The sequence below is a fragment of the Falco punctatus genome, assembly GCF_963210335.1.
Source record: "Falco punctatus genome assembly, chromosome: 7".
In the NCBI taxonomy this organism is placed as follows: Eukaryota; Metazoa; Chordata; class Aves; order Falconiformes; family Falconidae; genus Falco; species Falco punctatus.
The window spans coordinates 61,121,898-61,142,582 of NC_137587.1; the positions used below are offsets into that span (position 1 = coordinate 61,121,898).

General features: G+C 44.7%; 1 long non-coding RNA gene across 2 annotated transcripts in view; it reads left to right on the top strand.

Annotated features, from left to right (window-relative positions):
• Positions 1-20,685, top strand: part of LOC308067392 — a 55,744-nt gene that overhangs the window by 21,966 nt on the left and 13,093 nt on the right. For both annotated transcript variants that reach the window (XR_013929582.1, XR_013929583.1), the window contains 2 exons: positions 1-15,701; positions 15,736-20,680. The exon at positions 1-15,701 is cut by the window's left edge. This is a non-coding gene — a long non-coding RNA (uncharacterized lncRNA). The remainder of the gene's footprint in view (positions 15,702-15,735; positions 20,681-20,685) is intronic.

The following is a 20,685-nucleotide window of genomic DNA, read 5'->3' on the forward strand; positions in this document are numbered from 1 at the left end:
TGTTTCTTTTCTTTACTGTACCAAAAGTACTGTACTGTACTCAGCTACACTAGTGCCACTTTTTAATAAAAGTGTCTTTTCATCACAGCCCCCCCAGCTGTAATAGGAAAACCCTCCACACACAGACAAACTGTTTTTAATAACTGCAAGCAGTTTCAAGCTAGTGTTTCAGAATCATTTATTTTACTATTATTCTGTTGAGCACAGAAAGACCTACTGTCCCAGTTATTTTGCATCTTCAGCCCTCCCAGTGCCCCACAAATACTGCTGTGGCTGAGAACAGATCCATTGCCAGGAGACTGGTAACGTGATTTTCCACTTGTTGCAATTTTCTTTCCTCTTCTGCTAATTAACACTGCTATGAAACTCTGTGTTCTCCTCAACCTAAAAATTTTTAACATATGCAATAACATCAATAAACCTCACGATTAATTATTTGCAAATACCAATAAAAGCATATTTGGGGGCACTGAACAGCAACATCAATGTAAATTGGGCTTAGATATTAAGCAGATAGGGAGCTGAAAGGACTTTCTTTTGATCACAGAAAAAGCCTGTAAGCACAGTGAGACATGGGCCTCTTTCAGACTGCATTCTCATGTTTACCCATATGAAGGGGAAACAAAAAAAAAAAGAAGAAAAAAAAAAAAAGGAGAAGAAGAATTACAAGCACATTTCTTTCAGGGTAGATTTCAGCCTTATACAAAATCGAAATTGTCTTCTTTAAATAACACTACCCTCTTTGCCACAGTAAGCAGCAAACTACATTAGCCAAGACTATTATTTTAAAATGCTGTTAAGAAAAATAGGTTTTACTAGTAAACATAATCCTGTGCCTAGACTGGGCCTGAGAATCACAGAATTATTTAGGTTGGAACAGACCTTTAAGATCACAGAGTCCAGCTGTTAACCCAGCACTGCCAAGTCCACCACTAAACCGTGTCCCTGAGCACCACATCTACACGTCTTTTAAACACCTCCAGGGATGGTGACTCCACCACCTCCCTGGGCAGCCTGTCCCAGTGCTTGAGTACACTCCTGATGAAGAAGTATTTCCTAATGCCCAACGTACCCAGCCAGCCCCTCAGTGTCCCCCCTGCAGTGAGGGCCCAGCGCTGACCCCAGGATTCGAGGGGCGGCCGCACCAGTGCCCAGCGCAGGGGGACGGTCACTGCCCCGGCCCCGCTGGCCACGCTGTGTCTGACACAAGCCGGGCGCTGCTGGCCTCCTCGGCCACCCGGGCACACGGGGGGCTCATGCCCAGGCAGCCCCCCAGGCCCTTTTGTACCCTGGATGTGACCCCGTCCCGCCGCTCCCTGGGCCCGGCGGCGTTTTACCCCGGGCAGAGCCCCCGGCCCGGCCAGGAGCAGCCGGGCTCTCCGGGAGAGGCTGTGGGAGACGCTAAACAATCCAAAAAAAAAGCTGTGGCAACGGTAGAGCTTTCCTTCGTGCAGCTCTTACCTGGAGCTAAATTCTCCCCCCAGGCTCAGTCTCTTCAGCCCTTTCCCAGGGGGTTCAGATGCATCTAACTGGAGATTTTGGCCTCTTTTTCAGCTGGAGTCAGGCTTCTGTAGAGTTATTGCATCACCCAGCACACTGATCACTAATTGCATCGTTACAGGCTGCATCATTATGTGCCCACAACCAGCCCCCAGTACCGCCTTGCCCTTCACTAACAAACCTCACCTGGCTCTGGGAGGCAGCCTGCGAAGCCTCACACCTGACCAGGGGTAAAAGCCGTGAGTCAACATACACAGGAGCAAATCCTGCCAGAAAGGGGTCACTGCAAGGAAACACCGTGAAGATCTTTGCATTTCCACCAGAGACAGATTTCCCCTGGTCCTCAGGAAAGGGTGAGCATGGAGGTGGGCTGCAGCCACAAGGCTCAGCTCCAGCCCCCCCGGATCCTTACCACTCCCCATAGCTGGCCTGACCTGGCAAACCTCCACTCACCTTGAGGCCATTCCCTGCTCAGAAATGCCTAGACAGTTTAGATTATCCTCCTTCCTTTCTGAAACGTGTCTTGTACTTGTGTCCTGGGCAGGAACAGTTTAGATAGCATAAATAGAAATAACAGATAACTATAAAGCAAATAGCAGCAGCATGGAGGGAACTGCATCTCTCAGAGCATGTTAAGGCAGTGTTAAGAAACAGGGAACAAGCTGCACTGAATATCAGATCAGGAAGGATGGCTTTTTTCTTCCTCCTCTTCTCCCTGGTGAAACCCCAAGGCATTTCTTGCTCAGTTCTCCGGCACACTGCCAGTGCCTCTTTTAACAGAAACTTGTTTTCAGGCCAAGCATGGGAATGGTAAACTCTGGTTAGTCAAGAAAACAACCTGCTCTCAATACTCCAACAGGTGCTGGGGTTTTCTAAACTTCTTTACTTTCCATGGCAGCAACCTACAGAAAGTCCTAGAAGGATGACTCTGTTTTCCCCTCCCTTTCCCCAATTACAGTCATCCCTCCCTCCCTCCCTCCTCATCAGCTCAGACACAGGTCCCCTTCCCCTGAGCACATCCCATTTGCCAGCCTTCCTCAAAGACACTCCCATCCTCTTCCTTTTCTGTATTTATCGCTCCCATCTAGTATCTCCCACTTCATCACTCAAGTAAAGGTTTATAGGAAGGAGTACAAAAGCACTTTGTGGGTATGGTATAATGGCCTAAGGAAGCTGCAAAGAACCACTCATCAGAAGAAAGAAAAAGTATTTTACTACACCATGTCACTTACATGTTTGGTCTAATCAGTGGGGATGGGTAGAGAGTGTTGTTTGCAGAGGTTTCAAGTGCCCTGCATGGGTTAATACAGCAGGACATCAAAATACAAGGGAGAAAACAAATGCAAGATGTACAGTGATACTAATGCCACAGCAGACCCAGGAATTTCCTGCATCTCAAACATCACTTTTCAAGGGGTGGGTAGATTCCCAGAGTGTTGCTTTGCTCCACTCAAAGCAGAGCTAGGGTCCCTGAATACAGGGAGGGGAAGTGAAGAAAAACCCTGGGGATGTTGCAAAGAAGCATGTTCAAGGTGGTGATGGAGTTAACAAAAGTTCGGCCCATGGAGGAAATTGAATGGGGCCAGTGAGAAACAACAAGGAATCTTCATAATACAAAGATGCTGAGCAAGAACATTCAGGATCTAGATGACTTTGGCAGGATCTGAAGCCAGCCCTAGGGTAATAGAAACACTGCTGCCCAAACAAACTAGAGCAAGCACTGAGATGCTGTTGGGCATATAAAGCAGACAGCAAAAAAAAGGGACAGGGATTATTGTGGCAGCAGGCAGGTTCAAAGCAAATCACTAAAGACTGGAAAATTATGCCAGGAAAGAGTCACTGCATGCCCTGCTTCTCTGTAATCTTCTCTGCACAACCTCCGTGGGCCACCGTCTCAGGCTGAGGTCTCTTCAATGCAGCATCTACCATGGGGGAGCTTGTGCAAAGTGGGGATGGAATTAAAAAAAAAAAAAAAACACACCACACTTCATATGGTCCAAAACCAAAATGAACACTTAACTTCAATTTGCACTCAAAAAGGTGGACTTTGAGCTCTAAAACACAAATAGGGTGACTAATATGAATGAGTTAATAAAAATGGAAATCACCTCCATCTGAAGTGGAAGTAAAACTCAAAGCTTAACGCACTCAAGTTCAGGGGACTGGGTAATTCCTGAGGATAATGATAATTAAAAAAAATAAATCTATCAAGGCATAAATGGCAGTGTGCTAGGAAACAGCAAATGTAAAACTGTGTTTAAGAGAAGCCCATTAATCTGACTGCAATAGTGTGCAAGATTTCCTGAAGAAGTTATGAAGGAAACAATAATTAAAAGATATGGTGGTTAATGGAAAGCAGTATAAAATGTAGCATGGGTTTACAAAGGGAAGCTCATGCCAGACTGAATCCAATATCTTTCTTTAAAAAGATAACTGGTTTTCAACAAGGGAAATGTTGTAGTCTAATCTATTTGGATGTCTGTAAGGAGCTTGGCAATAAAACTGCATGAGAAATTGCTAGTCTGAACTAGAAAAAAAGAGGGGGTGCAACAAGAATTATTAGCAGGTGAGGAACTCACCAAAGAGGTGACCAGGATACATGCAGAGGGGTTATAGCTCCTGGAAGAGGCTTGGATCTCCTGGACTGAGCTTGAGGACAACCTTGTCCGGCACTTTTAGTGCCAGCACTGGCTCAGGCAGGTGTGAACTATGAAGGCAACTTGGGTGAGAGACCAGCACCAACAAGGCTGAGCTTTACTGCACAGGGGCCACAGAGTGATCTCCAGGACTGTATTAATAAAGTAGGTTTCTAAAAAAAGACAGATCTCTAAATTCACAGTCATGCATTTGGGTGTTAATGAACATCTGTGGTCTGACATGAGAGCTCATCAGCTGGAAAGGGAGGACATTAGCCTATCTCAGATTAGACAGGTGACACCAAATGAGAGGCAGCCATGAAAAAGAGAAACTCAGTCCTAAAATGTACTAAGTCTGGAATTTCTACTAGAAGTTACCCAAAGCCTTTGTGCAACATTACAGAAGAAAGCAGCAAGATGCCCATTGAGGATGTATGCACCATATTGTTGCTTGCATTTTGGAAAGTTTGAATGTCACACATCAGACACGCATGATGACCTTTCCAGCCATGGCTATAAAACCACCACCTTGAAGTGAGTAATACTATTCTTCAAAAAGCAAAAACCACCAACCAAAAACCTCCTCAGCTTGTGTTTGGCTGAAAACAAACAGCCAACAGATCCTTCCTGGTGCCACACACAAGTCTCAGCCCAGCATTCACCAGCTGATAGCTGCATCCCACCCGCCACAGACTGACTGCCAACAAAACTTTTTCTCCATGTTAAGTTCTTGCCCTCCCATCTTTTACCTTAGACAAACCTTAAAAAATAAATTAAGGCCATTGCTGGGTTTCTATGGTTGATGAAATTCAATTCTCACATCTCAGGTACTTAATAAACCTACACACAGAATGACCTTTATTCAGGGAATGTAACAATTTATTGTCCTTTGAAGTAGACAAGGACAGTGGTGTAAGTGTCCTTAGCTTTGGAAAAGTTCTGCAGAAGTTTTATGTCATAAAACATTCAGTTTCTGATGTTCCCCGAGCCTGCAGTTCTCTCCATAGCTGCAGAACAGCTTTGTTTCTTCACATGGCTTCAATCCATCCTCTGTCTGTTCTCTGCAATCTCAGTCACATCGCTGCAAGTGACAAGGTGTGAAGTTTGCTTCATACTGACAAAGAGGAGACCCAGATACGCTGTCCCCAGCTTTGAGCTATGGATACTGCTAGGGCACTGAAGATGGACATCAAGCATGTGGCAGACCATCTACCCTACAAGGATCAGCAGCATTGGCCCCCACCCACAGCTGGACTCACTTCAGTGATGTTTTGCAGCATTCAAGGCTGTTCTCCATAACTGAGAGGGAAACCCCTTGAAATCTGCTATGAGTGTAATTTAGAAAAAGATACCCATTGGCAAAGGAAAGGATTTGGACCACTCCCTGCCATCAGACAGGGAAACAGTGTTTATTTATTTTATAGTGTATATTATTTGTGGCTGTTAATCAATACTGTACCGGCACCAGTCAAACCCAGCACCAATCTACTGTGGAAAAGCCCAACACAAAACTTCCCTGAGCCATGCCGGCCAAGTCCAATACCAAAGAGGAAAGACGTTGGTCTGGACCATAGCTAGCTGTGCTGCTGCTTGGGAGACTTTTCCACAAAGGCACCTTCTCCTTACATTGGAGGAGCATGCTTCCACCGTGAGTTTTCCCCAGGCACAGTGGCTTTTCAGCTCCACAATCACAAGCCAGTGCCTAGAAGGCACAATTTTCCCTATATTAGCAAAGTACTAGATACTTCGGCAGCATAAAAGTGTCTATATAGCCATTCAAGAAATAAAATCAGGAAAGGCTGCACACACGAGTGGTACTAAACTGCCATAAAATTGAAATCAGGCTGCATTACATTGCACAAACTTTCCCCCAAACCCACTCCAAGTAAGGTTATTAAATAGAAGTGACTCAAGTGCTGTAGAGGAAAAACAATATGAAAATTCCTGAGAAAGCCAATGTATAATTTTCCCATCTCAAGGCCATAATGTGGCAGTGCTAGGAAGGTTTCCTATTTTGGAAACATCAGGCAGGCACATTCTGTCTTCATCCCAGCATGCTCTAATCAAAACCATCCCAATCTCAGGTTCTGCAGCTATTTGCAGGAACAGCCAGCAGCATGCAAGCGATCAGAGAGATTACAGGAGAGATGAGTCCCAACCAAACAGCCTTATAGCTGGGTCTCTTACCCTCCTGAAATGCATGTGCCTCTGCTTTAATATCTTTGTCCACCACTGCACAGACCAGATGGGAACAATACAGGCAAGCTGTGAGCAGTATGGCCGAACCAGGCTTTCCAGGCCATCAGTCTGGATGCTAAAGATAATGTGGTTTAACTGCACTTTCTGTGGCATGTGTTGCAGCTTCTGGTACAGTGAAGAAAGCAGGGAGGAGGCTGGGAGCAGGGTGGGAAGGTGCTCAACCAGCCTGGAAAGCACCTGCAAAGAGCAACAGAACTTAAAGTTAGAAGTTTGCTTTCCGACAGGAGACAGAAGAAAGTCCAGGCCTGATGTAATTTATGGTTTAAACTGTTTTAAAGAGGCTCAGCTATGCACCGACGCATGCCTGTGCCCTCCCTGAAACCAGAGGTTTAGACATTGTGAAATGGAAATCAATGCCAATGAGCCAGAGCTCACTTTTCATTACAGAAATAATGAATAAACAGCTACTCCTCACAAAGGGCAATAGAAAACTTTACAAGACCATCCACAATTTGAATCTAAACAAGCTTAAAATATATGAATACCACAAGCATTTTATCTTTTATGAGAGGGGGAAAAATATTAATTTACTGCTGAAGAATATTCTGATTTTTAACCTCCTGTGATGAATCTCTCAAAGAAAATCAAATCACTTTGCATTACTACATGTATATCATCATATCATACAGAGGTACCATTCAGAATATAATTGAATAAAGTTTTTAATCTTAGATTACATTCAAATATAAGTAAACAGTTTTCTCACTATTAAAAAATATCACTCTTACTTAACAGGCGGCAGATGCAATGACAGCTTTTAAAGAGATTGTAGTATTAAGCTGAACAAAATGACAAAGCTGATGGTATCTCTTCAGTGGTCTTTAGAAAACAAAGCTTGCTTGCAAACATTTAAGTCACTGTCTCAAAAGCTCTCTGGGAAAGACCAGCTATACACGGAGATGGTCAGAAATTTATAGAAGACAATTGAGTTTCATATGCAGAAAATTAAATGTAAGGTTTCAAAAAGCCACAAGAAAATTGATATAGTTTATAAACCAATCTCTTACTATTTCTCTTAATTATTCTCTTACTCCTATTAGCTTTTTGAGGAGAATATGGGTGGTGGGAGTGTTGGACTGGACATTTAAAGGTCCCTTCCAACTCAAACTATTCTATGATTCATATGAGTAACTTGTCCTGAGAGCTGATATTTATCTGAAATGATTATTATGGGAAAAGGCAATATAAAACCTTGGTAATCAGTTTGGGGTGGGTTTTTTTAATTATTTCTGCTCATCTCTATAAAAGGATACCTTGAAATACTTCTCTTGAAAACCTGTGATAGCTTTCACCAAAAGCCTTCTTTTAAAGAGATGAAAGAAGTGCTTTGTTTCTGGCACAAGGGCAGCTTGCTCAGATGTCCCCAGTCCCCCAGTTGCCCTCTCCGGTGTCTGGTCCAGCTGGACCCTCACAGCCCTGCAGAGAGCACAGCCATAAGCCTCAGTGAAGCTTATGGAATAGCTAATAAAACACAATTAAAATGCCAGTTTTCTTCATATCCTGCCTGTAATCAGTGATTTGCTGCCCACGGGCCCCCATGCCCACCAAGCAGGGGGAGGATGGGCTGCGGTGCTGACACAGGGAGATGTGCCACTGAGCCACAGGGCAACACAGCCCCAGCACCCCCAGACTCACAGCAGCCATCACAAAAGCAGCACCAAAGAAAGCCTACTTAAGGGTGTTTTTTCCTCTCTGGCTCTCGGTTGAACCCCCTTAGGACACAGCTCCTGCTTCATCCATGCCTGTCCTCTCACTAAGCTGAGCCCCCCAGAGACACTGGGGCAGCTCAGGTGCTGGTGTTCAGCACTGCCTCTTTTCATCACCTTTTTGGGCACATCTGCCCTTCCAAGGATTTAAGGAAATCAATATCCTCGGGTCTGTGAGTATAAGCAAGAAACAAGGTTCCTAGGAAGAAGCACTATATTTCATTAGAACAGTGATGATGTTAGGGGAAAAAAAAAAAAAAAAAAAGCAAAATGGAAAGGAACATACTTGCCTGGGAGCCTTCCTCACTGCTTCTTACCTTAATACAGATACTGCAAACCTCCTTCTCTAGACATACAAACATTTAAAGAGTTTGCAGAATTTGCTGAACACAGTGAAACTGTGGCTCCACCTCAACACAAGAGGTCCCACAGTACAACCATCCTGCAATAATATCCACCTGAAAAAGACATTGCTTTCAAAAACCAGCATGCCTGCTAAACTGAATGGTATTGCAGAGACCGCAAAATTCCCCCAAGATGGAGACAAAAATGCAATCGTCCACCGACAACCAGTGGCCTCCAGGTTAGTGCTGACTTCACCCAAGCCAAGATCCCCCAGGGATTTCTTTGGGTGTCTCTGCTCCAGCCCCCCACCTCACTGCCTGATCTATACATCAAAATATACCCTATGCTACTGCCCTGCACCAGGCTTAGTCCTGCTTAATCTGCATGGTGCCCACTATGTCCCCGTGAGATTGGGAAACCCCTGCTGTCAGAATTGCTCTCTGTTGAGAATGGTTAACAATCCAATTAGCTGAAAATTAGCTGGTTTTAAGGTGCAAAGCAAGAAGATATTTAAGTCAGGAGGAATCCTCCTCTTAATTAACTTTGGTGGAAAATAAGTTTGTCGGATCAGGTATGGATGTTTGTTTTGGTTCACTAGGTTTCTTAATAAACACATTAGCCATAACATACTATGCTGAGCTTAATTGCACAGCTATAACAAAATTTAATAAAGGACATAGTTAACAATTGCTAAACTGCAGTTGCCTCTGTTATTGCTCCCAGAGTTATTACACACTGTAGTGGTCACCTCATTACCCTGGGGTCCGAGCAGAGCAGGGACTGCATCAACCCGTAAGAGGCAGAAAAGGGGAGAGACTAATATACACTTAAATAATTGTGTAGCAGAGTTTTATAAATTTCAATTTCTGTTAACACTGCTTCCTATAGAGAACAAACAACTTCAGCTGGCATAGCCCATGCTTCTCCCACCCAGGAGCCATTCTGTTCCCTCACCAAGAGCTGAGATCACTGTGAACTTAGCTGCAGAGATGCTCCAAGCACTGAGGACCAGTCCTGCTAAGCTCTTCAGCAACACACCAGGATGGAGGATCATAGCATCAGTCGCTCCGGTAGGGCTCTCATAGGCCAGGGAGGAGTAATGAATCGTTTCACTTCAATCAGTACATGCCTTCAAGCATTTCTGTTCACAAGCTGCTAAATTTTGGAGCCAAGAGCAGAAGGAAGAGGTACAACCACCACCTCCCTACCACCATGGGGCATGCCATCACTGCTGTAAGGATTATGAGGGTTTGCCCAGTTCACCTATCGGAAGGGCACAGCCAAGCAAAACGCATGCTTTGTTGCTCAGTAGCAGCATTACTGGTGCCCTAGACAGTTTTTTGAGTAGTACTTGCCCATGTGCTGCACAGGACTTGAATAATGAGGAGCACTCATTTAGCATAAGAGGAATTAATGCCTCCACAAGCATGATCTTCCTCTGGCAAGAGAAGAAATCCAGACTGGGGCTATTGGGGAGCCATCCCAGCATGGTACTAGCACAGAGAAACTCATGATGCAGGAGCATGGCAAGGGCAGAATGAGTGAGATTCTACAATCCCCTGTGCCAAGAGCAGCACGGAGCAGCTCTGCACACATGCTAGAGGAGACATGTCCCATCCCAGGGAACCCTCCAGGCACAGCCCCACCATGCAAGTTCCACACTCAGTACAGGCTGACCCAGCCAAGGCAAGGAGCAGCAATGACAGAGACACAAATAATTCTGGTGCTGTCTGACACAGCTTCAACTTTCTGTTCCTCCTGATAAGCTGAGCAGCAGCAGTTGATCCCAACACATACATACAGATATATAGATAGTATATATGTACATATAAAAAACACATGTTCATGTGATTCATGAGATGGACATCTTCCTTCTCTACCCATATCCCTCAGTCAGCACACAAATTACCCACAGTCAATCAATCATTCTGCTATCAGCACCTATCACCATAGATTAACTCCAGCGATAAGATGAAGTTTAGATATAGGCCTCCAACCTCTGGCTGGTGCAAATGAGTTTACACAGCCCGTACTCTTGCAATCCCATGAGAAGCAATAATACCTACTACCTCTGGTTTAATGATGAGCACAGACTGCATATCCATACTTTTACGGATACCTTGGAGAAAGGTGAAGGGAAAATGTACTCCATAAGCATACTGATGAGTTATATAGAAGTGCTCCCAGTACCTATTAGACCGTCTAATATGATGTAGCCTATTAAGGGGAATGCAGGCTGGATGAATTACTGTACTCCGTTCATTTTATGAGCGGCAGGCAGAGGGGCTGCGGACAGAAGGAAGTTCTCTGACTAAAATTTAATCAGACAGAAGACAGTGCAGAGAGTTTTTGCTGCTGTTTCACCCATCAAGCCTCAAGAGGAGATAAATGATCTTTGCTCAGCTGTGCTGGTGGAGAAGAATTACTGCCACACTGAGGGAGAGGGTTGAGGGCATTTTCTCCACAAAATAGACTCCAAGAGCTGTTCATTTGCTTTTGCCTCTTCCCAAAAGCCAATCGTGTCCCAAGCCATCCATTGCACATGCCCTCAAAATGGTGCCATTTGTTCCACTCCTTGGTAAAGTCCATTTTGGTCTAAAACAGCAGCAATTTAACAAAGCAAAAATAAATTCAACTTTTGGTAGATGAAGCGTATTAGTCATGGAAAAGGTCTGCAGTTTTCCTCCCTCCACTTGGAATTGCAGCCTGTACTTGTCCTCAGGTGGTTCAAAGCATTTATGTTTGGAAATACTGGTTGTCTGCAAGTAAAATTATGCATTGCCATTCAAGGGAAAGGGCAAAAATTCTCCCCAAAGATTTTGCAAGGCATCTGATTCCTGGCTGACCATACACCTCTCCAGACCACACAGGCATCACTGATGACTCAGCTAGCATTTCCCCACTATTTACTGAATATTCTCTATTCAAAGGTGGTAACAAACAGCAGAAAGAAATAACCCGTTTCAGTTGTGTCACAGTAGAAAGCCCGAAGAGCATCAATTAAGGTCAAGGGAAAGATTTAGGAGGACTAAGAGCACAGGTGCAGCCAGCAGCAAAATATTGCCAATTAACAAAAAAGTGCACAAGATGTTCATTCTATTTAAGGTAGTTAAATATTGAGATTAAATGTTATGAACTATTAAACAAAATTAAAGCCAAAATTAACTGTCATGCATGCTACGCTTCTCCTTATAATGGTTTATTAACGGTGCTGGCTGAGGAGCACCACACACCACCAATGCTGCTCCCTCCCAGGGTCTGCCTGTTAGATCTCGTGCACTGGGCTCCCCAGCAAAGCTGCTAGGCCAGTGCTTGCGGTTCAGGAGCCCAGCCTTGTCCATCTGAGCTAGAAACAGCTGGCGATGCATAATAACCAGCAACCATCTCCAGAACATTTCAAGTGACAGTTCTTTTCAGAGCAGCCTTAAAATCCCCTCCTTCCACATGTTTGCTAATTAGTCACTCCTAAAAATACATCATTTGCCCTGGAGACCAAGAGGATTAAGTCAGATTATTTTTTTTAAAAAAGATTACATGATATTTTTATAGGAAGAAAATCTGGAAAATATATGGAAATGAACAAGCTCTCCAAAAAGGTTCTCTAATTTTAAGTGAAGACTGTTCTGCATCACCAGCTGTTTATATGCACTGACTGAAGGCTTAATTGACAAGGGATAATTGCTTATTCTTCCTAATATATGGTGGATTGCATTTTTCTGATTCAGCACATCGTGCTGATGAGAAGCCTGGCAAAACATTTGTGACAGAATCAGTTTGTAGAGCAGGAGCGATACACACTTTTCAACAGGAGCAGGTCACTTGGCTATATGACTGCATCTGCCTCGCCCCAAGCACTGGAGAGCCATGCTGAGTCTTGAAGGAAGCCCACAGCACCACCCTTGAGGGCTGGGTCTCCATGGTGCTACAGAATAGTTCAGCTGGTAGCGCTACAGATGTACCAGCAAATCATCCCTGGTGCAAAATCTACCATCAAGGAAGCACAGATGTGTTCTGACTGTACAGCAGGACCAGAGGTCAAAACTGCAAAAGAGTTTTAATGTTAGGAGTATTCACTAGTCAGGTGAATGTATGATCTACTTAAGACTACAAGCATTTAATAATGCTGTTTAGCAAAGGCTGATAATTGCTTTGCAGAAAATATAGCACAAGGAATGAGTGGGAGGAGGATTTAAACCTCTGTAATACCTGAAAGGAAAAGATATTTGTCCTTAAAATGCTCCACAGCACTTTAAGCTGGGAAAAGGTTTTTCAGAAAGGCTCTTATGGATTTGAGAAGTGCATTTCAAAATCTTTCCAGAAGACCGGGAGATTAAGTTGGAAGAAGTTATTGTTGGGTGCCATCAAGTCCAACCGATTTCCCAGGCTCAGCCTGAGAGCAGCAAAACTCCTCCTCAGTTTAGCATCACTTCCAGGGTAGTACAAGGTCTTGTCAGCGTTGACGGAGAGGTCCTGTACAAGACAAGAGGACAGAATTCTTCCTTGATCAAACACCAGTTTTGGTGCTCAAGCAATTGCTTCAGGCAAGTGAGGCAGACCATGGTAGTACTTTATGGATGTCCTCACAACCCACCCCAGTCCTACTGACTTCAAAGGTTTTGGATGAGGCTGTAGCACTTCAGGAGTATCTCCAGCTCTATCTTACCAGCCGAGAAGCTTCTTTGAAATATAAGGCAAGGAAGGATATTCTGAAGCTTGTCATTTTCTGCATGTTCAACTTGTTTCAGTGGGAAGATATTTACCTAATCCTTTTTAACTCTGGCTACAGAGAATAATTGGCCAAGACTGGCAGATAAGCAGTTAAAATTCTCCGGTTCCTTTTTCAATTAAGGCTTTCTTGAAAGTAACCCATGTCACATTTAATGAACTTAAAATAATTAATGCTTATTCAGTAAGTTTCACTGGAATTAATTTTTGCTTTATATCCAAACAACACTTCTGATAGGTTGAAATACAGTATCTCTTAAAATCTGCTGTTAGGAGATGTAATCTATTTCCTTCAGATTAATGCCAACATTAGTGAAAACATTTTTTGAGCAATGTCACTGTTCAAAAAAACTTTTAAAGCATGGAAAGCAAGTTACATATGCAGAGGTCCAGGGTTCATCTTCTCTTGTGGGGCACACAAAGGTGTCTTCTTGCTGGCTGTCATCATCACATGTGCTTGGGATGGCTGCTGGGCACACACGGGTCGAGGTTCACCTTCCTGCCTCATGATGGGACAGGGCTCACTGCATGGCCACCAACTGACCGAGTCAAGGTCTTTTTGCTAAGTCTGCCTCCAGTGCATGCATCCCACATGATCACTTGTTGGGTTGCGCTTCACAGCTAGATGATTCCTGGCCACAGGCTGTGCCCAGATTTGCACAGGCACTTGAAAGCATCCCGATGGTCAATTCTTAAGAAACATCCTTCGCACAGACCTGTGTGGGAGTTAGTAATAGCATGCAGCAAAGGGCAATGGCAGTCTGTCAGCTAGTGTGATGTTTTGCTCTGGCATAGCTTCAAGTCAAAGCTGGACAAAGAGGAATCAAGGTTGGATGTCATCACCTAGATGTTAAGATTGAGTAATATTGTCCTAGCAAGTGACACTGAAGAATCTCAGCAAAAGGCAGAGAAGCACGAACAAGATGCAGATTAATAACCACTTTGGCTTATCTGTTCTTACCTAAGAGAAGGAAGAGTCTGTAACAGCAGAGGAAGTGGTCCCAAGCAGCAGCAGAAGCTTTAGGAAGCCTTCTAAACACCCACACCCCCAAACCTCTTTACCCATACTTTGGCAGTGTGTTTGTCTTGACGGAGAGGTGGGATACACCCGCTTCAGCACCCCAAGGACGGGCCCTTATTCAGTGCGACTCAACATGCAGCATTAAAGTCTTTGCAACACGACATGGGAGCACAACACATGTAAAACATCACCATTACAGATTTCTGCTGCTCAAGTCAGGAAGACAAGAAGGGAATAGTGGAAAGCTGTGAGGCTGGATTGTGTCTTCGAGGCATTTTAGGGCTCCAGCAGTGATGCCAAATTAACACAAACAGCCAGTGCCAAGAGCACTCCCAAAGCACAAGGTACAGATTACTCTGCAAAATACAGACATCAGCTTACTATCTCCATGTGGTGTGTTTTCCAGAGGCCCTGCTGCATCTAAGTAGAGCTGTTTTCTTAACCTACTGCTGTAGGCTATGGGTTTAGAAGCAATACAACAGAAAAAAAGGGAAAGAAAAAAAAAAAAGGGGGATAATCCAAAGAAAATAAACCTGCACTTGCTCTCAAGAAAACTGCTGGCTCATTCATCAGCCAAGAATTGAATGGCAATGGCTGCTCAGCTTGGGTTTTGCTGTGCTGCCCCATGAAAAGAGGCACTTCCAGCCTGAATTCACTTGCTCTGCGCACTAAGGGGTCATTATAGATACACAGTTGACAGAAGGCAAATAGTTTGGGATCCATTGAGCACTCCTGCTGCACGGAGGCTATGCAAGCTGTCTTTCACAAGACAGGGGCGTGATTGCAAGACACAGTGTCTCTCCTGCTAGCACAGATAAGATGACCAGCCAGGACACAGCCCGGAGTCCCTGTAGACATGTCCTAGCCTCCATCTGCACCAAGTCCATATTGCAAGGCATACTTCCCTGAACTCCAGCCTGGAGGTGGGCCCTCTGTGCCCATCGTGGCCTCTCATTATTGCTGTCATCGGAGCCCAGTGCTTGGAGCAGTGGCAACACCAGCACGGTTCTCCCAGCTTGTACTCAAGTTCATCCTCAAAGGTACAAATGAGAGCTGCAAGGTGAGGCACCTTCAAAATATACAGATCACACCAGCCCGTCAAGGTGAGGTGTCCAGAGTCAGCTGCTGTATGAAAACAGATTTCTCCATCAAACATTTACTTTGATCCTATCAGCCTACATTCAGCCAGTCCTGCTATCTGCCAGGGACAGTAAAAGAGGTACAAGAGACGTCAGGGCAAATAGGAAATCAAAGATGTTTCCTCTGCACTTCAGAATATAAGAATTGAGGTACATCCGTAACCTCAAGAGCTCTTCAAGTGATACTCAGAAAAATGAGTTACGATGCACATTTAATCCAAAGAAATTACTCATGGCTGCTGAACATGAGACACTGTTAAAGCCCAGTGGCACTGCTGAGCAGCTTTCCATCTCCCCCGTTGTAATGTCTCTTCATGCTGCAGTTAATGGGTCACGAGGATGGAGGCTCACACCTGTGGGTTAGTCAAGGGTTGGGTTTTGCTGTGCTGCCCCATGAAACACAGGTTGTGACATCAACCTGTGAGATGGAAACACAAGGGACAGGTGTTTGGGGGGCAGCTATGTTGATTGGCCTCAAATGTGTTTCTTATTTTGTACCTTACCGATGCAAACTAATTTCTGCAGTGATTTGAGTGATGGTAGCTGGCAGCTGAGGGACAAGGGAACTGGACTGGCTTGTCCACACTGGCCAGGATGAATATCTGCTGCAAGAGCAACAGGTGAGCTATTAGGGGATAGGGAGCAGGAAGGGTTAAAATTCAGGCATATTTGGCATTACAGTATGGTACCTCTAATTAGGATCACAGGCTGGAGACAAGAGAGGGACAGCCAGTTTAAGACCCAGCACAGCAAACAGCTCAAGTCAAACTGTTCTAGTTTGCAGGCACTGCTGGTCTTACCCAGGGTTGCTGGAAATACGCAGAGCAAAAGGCTCAAAGAAAGCTGAGAAAATGAGTAAGGAAAGTAAGTGTGCTAGGGATGCAGACCATGTAATTACAGGCAGAGACACCTGGCTGGCTTAAAGACAGAGGTAATTGAACTTAAGTTCATTAAGGGTCTAACACAAGAGACCCAATGAACTCAAGTGTCAGTACTAAATAGAAAGTAGGAAATTAGCTCTTCACATTCAATACCAGTTTGTTTTGCACATCAGGATCCCAACAGAGCGGCTTGGGCACAGCTGGGAATGGGAAGTGAGCAAGAACATTTTCCTGCAAGTTCATCTAGAAGGGACAACACAAGGGAGAGCAAGGAAAACCAGGAGACCAGTCAAGGCACTCACAGCAGGGACTTGCAGTCACAAACCTCTGTCAGCTTTGCAGCAGCTGGGAGACGCCTCTCCATGCAGCAGCTCTGGCTTATTATGGCAGCTTTGCACGGTGCTACACCCTGCCTGAAGATGAGTCTTCCTCATATCTCCTGCCAACACTGCCCACAAGCTCACTGGCATGCCTTAGCCGGGGCAGCAAGGTCTCTGCTCTGCTTTGCAACAGCTGAGGAGTCATTCCTTTAGATACACCACTGATTTCCACCTTGGAAAAATTAACTCGTTTAAACCAGTGGTGGTTTTCCTTTGCTCTCCTGGGTTAAGTCTCTTCACTGTTCAGACTCTTCAAGCAACATCAGGATTAATAAAAGAGGGAAAGAAAGGAAGGACATATATTAAGGTTTAAAGGCAACTTTTATAGCTGGAGACTTTGGAAGAGAGTAGAAATCCCAAACACACTGCTTCATTCTTCTAGGACAATGGCTTTTGGATATTCAGATTGTACCTACTTTTTGGTCACCAAAAACATTTATTTAAGAACAAAGGGGACCCTTGTTAAGGGCATTCCTTGCCCTAAAAAAACAGGAGACACTCTGCCTCTTGCAACCAGCTCCACATTCAGACAGAAAATAGCTTTTTCAGCCCTAAGCTCACAGCATCCAAGAAGCCACTGACTGTGCTGGCCAGCCCCTACCTAATGGGTCAATGGGGACAGCACAAGGATCTTAGTGGGGCAGAACAAAAAGGTTTGCAGAGGCACTAAGCTCCAGAAACACACTGGGTTTCTTGTACCTTCTTCACACTACAAAACTGCCCGGGGGGGGGACACAACAAAGAAGACCCACCATAGTCTACATAGATTGCAGCAGCGTGCTTTGGACCAACATTCAGTTTGTGCTGCCACCTTGCCTATACGAGTTCCTAAACAGAGAGAGTTTTCAATCCCAACCACCACCTAAAGCGAAGACACACTGCAAGAAGGTGGAGAGAAAGCCACTTCCCTAGGCTGTATCAAAGCTGTTGGCAAAGACAAAGGGAGAACCCGAGCCTCTTCATGCGGGAGGTGCTGAACAAACAGCAAGCTGTGCCCAGGAGCAAGGCCACTGAGGGCACCAGCTGCTTTGCAGAGCTAGACAGAGCCATGCGTGGCCATCCCACTCTTGGTGGCAGCTCACGTCCCAGACCACGGTTGGAGCCACCCTCAGTGTCACAGGTGCTGCCTCACAGCAGCATAAGGATGCACGTAGTGCTTCAGAAGAGAACAAGCTGCCTCAGACAAACAAGAAAACTTGAATTCCTGCCCAGCAAATCATCCCCTTGAAAGGGAACTTTCAGATCAGCATTTATTAATTCTGGAGTGTGATTTTGTTTCCAAGAAACTTTGTCGGCTGCAACAATAAAAAAAAAAATTGCTGGTTTGGCAAAGTTTCTGATTGAGAATTCAAGTGACAGCATGAGTGTTTTGCTGATAACGAAATCATATACTTTTTTGTTTTATAGCCACTGCTATGTGCCGCACAGTATTTATGGGATGTGCAGACAAAAAATCTATACACTCAGCACAGCTCCAACTTCTTTCCCCTGGACAGACCTTTTCCCTACCAGAAGTTTTATCTGATCAAAGTACAGATGTTACCTCCCAGAGGTCCAACAAACCGACAACTCTGCTGCACGCACGTGGGCCAGCTCGCCCCTTCTGCGTGGGACCAGGACAGCCAAGAGGCATGAGGCAATGCAGGTAAGAGCTGCACAAGGCGCATCCTCATCCGTGTCCATGAAATCCTGTTAGCTGGGGTGCAACAGCCCCTGAGGGCTGAAGTCAAGGAGGCAGAGGACCTTGCAAAGGGACATGAGCTAACAGGGCTACTGCTGCTTCAAAACCCCCAGGCTCCCCCCAGGTCCTCACAGAGCCTCAGCTCAGCCATGGCAGCCCCAAGCCAGAGCCTTCCAGCCACAGCATTACTTTAACCAGCATACGACAAAGCCTTCACCAAACGAATCTCACTGGGGAAACTGATCTGAAATTTAGTTTAGCCAGGGAAACACACAGCTGTCTTGCTCCTATCACAAGGCACATAAAGACACACTTAACAGCTCAGTTTCCCTCCTATATTTTCATTTAAATCAAATCAACATTAGCCCAAATAGATGCTCTCATATAAGCTGTTTCTAGGCAGCCTAGCTTATGAGCATTGTTTTATCTGACTTGCAAGTTTTTTGTGGTTTGTTTTTTGGTGGTTTTTTTTTTTTTTTTTTTTTTTTAACACCTCTTGCAGTTAAGACTGGAAGCTTAAGGCAATTTCCAGCTCTAGCTCTTGCATTGCTCAGTTTGCCTAATAGATCTTTGGGCAATGCTGCCGATTACTTGACTGTTACTAGATCTCACGTTGCCACCTCTGAAAAAACAGTGTGTTGACAGACACCATTGACTGTAGGTCAGAGCAAACAGCTGGCAAATGGCTACTAGTGTTTCTGTGGAGGAAGCAAGACTATCAAGCCTGGAGTATTTGTCAGACTGCAGGAGAGCTGACTTGCCTGCTAAACAGGGTGGGTTGGGGATTTTTCCTCCATTCAGACAAGGAGGGAGTAGGAATCTCATACAGCAGTTTTCTGGAAAGGAACAGCTTTCCAGTCTAGCAATAGCAGCTCTGCCTGAATTACCACTATCCTGACAGCCAGGATATATTGTCTTACTACCGTGAGAACAAAATTCATCGATTTGCAGCTACAACCCATACCATTAATCATCTAGGTCCAGAGATTTTACTTTTGTGCATCTCCAGCAGAACCCTTTGATATTTAAAAGATGTCTTTAGCCCCAGGTGATGGCTCTGACATGGAGGTTCAAGAGCACAAGCCAGGACCACATGTTTCCATTTAGGCAAATGACCATGGTATGACTGGGGGGCACGGTGAAGGGCCTCGACACCCTGTTTGATACCTGCCTGCCTTAAGGACATGTACATGCTAGAAATGTAAAAGTCTTCAATTCAATTGAGAATTGCAGCCTACATGCACGAGGTCAGGATACCCTGCTGAACTGTTCAGGTCCATGTTTGCCAGGTAAAAGCATCCCAGGTACATACAGGCAGGGCACTGCTCAAAAGTTGTGATGTATCTGCAATCATTACTGAACACAGCTGGTTTCCTTCATTTCTCAGTTAAGCTCATCAATCCATAGAGAGGCTATTACTGTTATTGATGTGCCTCAGACCCCAGGGGTCCTCAGACTTCCAACCCCAAGAACTTTAAAGTCATGAATTAAGCCCTAAGAGTCATTATTAAAAGAGCTCCAACCATTGCATTATTTTCATCTGCCGTCTGTTTAAATGCTTCAGGCTATACTTAGCTCAAGGTTTCTCTCCACAAGAGCTAGAAATGTACTTGCTCTTAATGAAAAAAAGTCCAATCATCCTGGAGTTATGCAATGATTTGTATTAAAGTTTTCATTATTACGATACTCGCAGTGTAGGCAAAACACTCCAGTGCTTCCAGCTTGCCCTTGAAAACATATTGCCTAAGGTGAGGAAGGATGAAAATCCAGGATCTGGCCACAGCTCATCTCACATAATTTGTTCCCACATACCTGTGGAAGACAGAAGTGAGACCATGCCACAGTTCACATCAAGACAGTGATTTTCTTAGGTGTTTGCCTGCACTCCTCGTCTTTGGTTTTAAATCACTGGATTGAGACAAACTTTGTTTACTTAAACTTTTCCACTTGGATTCATTTCCAAGCCACCAAAAGTGAACTCCAAAGTAGACCACAGCTTCAGTTTCCTAATCTGCTCCAATGGATCCACCCCACTCCTCACAGAAAACAGCCTTCATCCACCTGCTTTCAGCAAGAGCAACATTAATGGCAACAAACACGCGGAAGAGATAATATCTGCCTTCAAGAATAAAACCCTTTAAATTTTGCATTTTCCTCTTTATCAGACCTCATTTCCCCCAAGTCCTAAAGAGGAACAGAGCTAAACTACAGCTGATTAAAAGATGTTCCCTTCAGCGGTTACAGTATCTGAAGTCCATAGACTCCAGCCAGAAGGAGCCCCTTTAGATTTTAATTACTTCTTTAATTCGTGTAGTAGAAAGTTTGTGGTTACAAATTAGGACCCAGTACTCCTTGAAATCAGCAGAAAAATGGCACTAAGATCAGAATTGGCCTTGCAAGGAGCAGGGTGGT